Here is a 4,073-nt window from a genome sequence, read left to right on the forward strand (position 1 = left end):
TTTGCGTAAGGATAGATTTCCTAATTTGCGCAAATTAAAGCTAATGCCATGTGCTGATGGTCCTTTTAAGGTGTTAGAGAAAATAAATGATAATGCATATAAACTTGAGCTGCTTGCAGAATTTGGGGTTAGTCCCACTTTCAACATTGCAGATTTGAAGCCTTATTTGGGTGAGGACGATGAATTTTCTTCGAGGACGACTTCATTTCAAGAAGGGGAGGATGATGAGGACATCAATACCATTGTTACACCCACAGCCCCTGCTGCTATACATACTGGACCAATTACTAGAGCTCGCGCACGTCAATTGAATTATCAGGTACTTTCGTTTCTTTGTAACGATTCTAATGTTCATGAGAATATGATGCTGCCTAAATTGGATACATTTGTTTTGCTTACAAATGAAGGGCCTAGCTTGGACAAGAAAGATGAACCTTGGAACAAGTTCAAGCATGGAGATGATGGCATGCGCAAGGGGATCAAGAACGGAGTTACAAGTGATGATTTCAGGACTTTGAAGCTACCATAAGGAGTGTATGAAGCGTTGGGCGAAATATACAAGATGCCACTTCATAAATTTCGTCCAGAGGCTATTTTAGGTGCCGCGTCACCTTATTATTGGGCCAGGCCCAGGTATTTTCGAAATACTTAAGTATAGGCTGTTTTTAGAGTCCGTATGTGTGGGGAAACAAGAGTTAGGGTTGGTTTCGGACCCCTCCTCCAAGGGCCACGAAATTCCCCTCTCTCCTCCATATATACAGCCCTTAGGGCATCGTTTAGACTTTGAGTTTTGTTTAGATTAAAAGTTGGCCATAGCTGCAACTTCGCGTACTTCGTTTGTGTCCAACGACCAGACCAAGACGTCACAGAACCCCACCTTGATCATTAAAGCTTTCATCTTATATTCGCAATATCCAGATTGCAATCTCAGTTCTTGCTTGTTCTTCGTTTGCTCGCAGGAAACAGGCCCTCATGGTCCGGTTGATCGTGCTCCGGCGTGGTCAATAACCCCTCAGAGTTGGTTCAGCGATTGCTAAGGCGCGACGTCCTCGCACGTTCGTAGTTGGATCGTCAAAGTCGACTTCCTCTAAAACGTTAGCTATCATCTCATCGAAAGACGGGACACCTTTGCCTCTATCAGCAAGGCTTATAGTGATGTGCATTACCGAGAGGGCCCAGGGATACCTCTCCGACAATCGGAGTGACAAATCCTATTCTCAATCTATGCCAACTCAACAATCACCATCGGAGACACCTGTAGAGCACCTTTATAATCACCCAGTTACATTGTGACATTTGGTAGCACACAAAGTGTTCTTCTGGTAATCGGGAGTTGCATAATCTCATAGTCATAGGAACATGTATAAGTCCTGAAGAAAGCAATAGCAGTAAACTAAACGATCAAGTGCTAAGCTAATGGAATGGGTCATGTCAATCACATCATTCTCCTAATGATGTGATCCCGTTGATCAAATGACAAATCATGTCTATGGCTAGGAAACTCAACCATCTTTGATCAACGAGCTAGTCAAGTAGAGGCATACTAGTGACACTATGTTTGTCCATGTATTCACACATGTATTATGTTTCCGGTTAATACCATTCTAGCATGAATAATAAACATTTATCATGATATGAGGAAATAAATAATAACTTTATTATTGCCTATAGGGCATATTTCCTTCAGTCTCCCACTTGCACTAGAGTCAATAATCTAGATTACATAGTAATGATTCTAACACCGATGGAGTCTTGGTGCTGATCATGTTTTGCTCGTGGAAGATGCTTAGTCAACGGGTCTGCAACATTCAGATCTGTATGTATCTTGCAAATCTCTATGTCTCCCACCTGGACTTGATCTCGGATGGAATTGAAGCGTCCCTTGATGTGCTTGGTTCTTTTGTGAAATCTGGATTCCTTTGCCAACGCAATTGCTCCAGTATTGTCAGAAAAGATTTTCATTGGACCCGATGCACTAGGTATGACACCTAGATCGGATATGAACTCCTTCATCCAGACTCCTTCATTTGCTGCTTTCGAAGCAGCTATGTACTCCGCTTGACACGTAGATTCTGCCACGACACTTTGTTTAGAACTGCTCCAACTTACAGCTCCACCGTTCAATATAAACACATATCCGATTTGCGATTTAGAATCGTGCGGATCAGTGTTAAAGCTTGCATCGACATAACCATTTATGACGAGCTCTTTGTCACCTTCATAAACGAGAAACGTATCCATAGTCCTTTTCAGGTATCTCAGGATGTTCTTGACCGCTGTCCAGTGATCCACTCTTGGATTACTTTGGTACCTCCCAGCTAAGCTAATAGCAAGGCACACATCAGGTCTGGTACACAACATTGCATACATGATAGAGCCTATGGCTGAAGCATAGGGAACATTTTCATTTTCTCTCTATCTTCTGCAGTGGTCGGGCATTGAGTCTTACTCAACTTCACACCTTGTAACACAGACAAGAACCCTTTCTTTGCTTGATCCATTTTGAACTTCTTCAAAACTTTATCAAGGTATGTGCTTTGTGAAAGTACAATTAAGCGTCTTGATATATCTCTATAGATCTTGATGCCCAATATATAAGCAGCTTCTCCGAGGTCTTCCATTGAAAAACTCTTATTCAAGTATCCTTTTATGCAATCCAGAAATTCTATATGATGAGGACATGACTACCTTGGATACGACCAAAAATATTGCATACATGCATTTATTTGTCAGGTGATTTCTAATGCAAACTATTCAATAGTCTATTTATGTTATCTAGAACAAAAATACTTCACACACTTTTGTGTTTTGTCTACTTGCAGGTGTATGGGACATTTGTACAATCCACATATGAAGATAAGGGAAAAGGAGATGTTTAGGTTGTGTTCAAAAAGTCCTCTCACGTCACTTTTGGGCCAAGAGAAGATAGAGTCCAAGTCTCTCACGTTCTGGATTCAGATTCGGACTGCACAGACATACCTGACTCAAAACGCCAACAACTTTCTCATACGGACTCCGAATTGGGTGATTCTTTTTTGTTGGAAACTAGATTTCGTGCTCTTTCCATCCCAATTGGATTCACCTTCAAATTCGTCTGGAGCGTTGAGTTACGGACGAAACAATCTGACGTTGCAGCAGAAGCCGAGTCAAACTACAAGCCCAAAGGTGTTGCATCACCTCCACTTGGGCCCATGAGCCTTGTACGACCTAGGGTTAGTTTTAGGCTGTCTTGGGACGTCCTCCCACCTCATTGGCCGCCACCCCTTGCTCCTACATAAGTAGATCCATCTAGTAGCTTTTTCCTTGGGATTTGTTTAGTTAAAAGTTAGCCATTGCAACTTCGTGTACTTCGTTTGTGTCCAACGACCAGACCAAGACCGCTTCGGATCCCCACCATTATCAATACTTCATATATATTCGCAATATTTAGATTGCTTTATCATATTCTTGCTCGTTCTTCGATTGCTTGCAGGAATAGACCTTCGTGGTCAGGCTGATCATGCTTCCAGCATCGTCAGTAACCTCAGGAGATTGGTTTAGCGATTGCTAAGGCGCAACGTCGTGCACGTTTGTAGTCGCATCGTCAAAGTCGTCTCCACCAAATCGATAGTTATCATCTCATCGAAAGATCGGGACCCTCGCCTTTATCAAGTGGTATCAGTTTTCAGGTTGCTCGATGAGAATTTCCAGTTTTCCTAGATTAGATTTATTTTCTTACCTATTGTCCAAGAAAAATCCACAAAAAAGAGTTAGATCTACTAATCCTTTGTCCAAGCCAGTCTGAGCCTTTGCAATTTTCTTTTCATTGCTTGCATAGTTGAATTATCGGTTGCATCATCGTGTCGAGTTGCTGGTCTTAGTGTCTAGGTCGTTTAGAGTTTCGAGTTCTGTTCACATTAGTCACGTCGCCGCTGCATCGTTATCCCTTCCGCTGTCCACCACCCATCCATCAATTTCCTCCACGTGCTACCCACCGTTCATTGTCATAATCATAGTTGAGATCGTTCCCATCTTCGCTTGATCCAATCTACATCTTATCTAGTTTGTTTTGGAAAGAGGGAGAGAGAAAAAAA

The sequence above is a fragment of the Triticum dicoccoides genome, chromosome 3A (genome assembly GCF_002162155.2).
Source record: "Triticum dicoccoides isolate Atlit2015 ecotype Zavitan chromosome 3A, WEW_v2.0, whole genome shotgun sequence".
NCBI lineage: Eukaryota > Viridiplantae > Streptophyta > Magnoliopsida > Poales > Poaceae > Triticum > Triticum dicoccoides.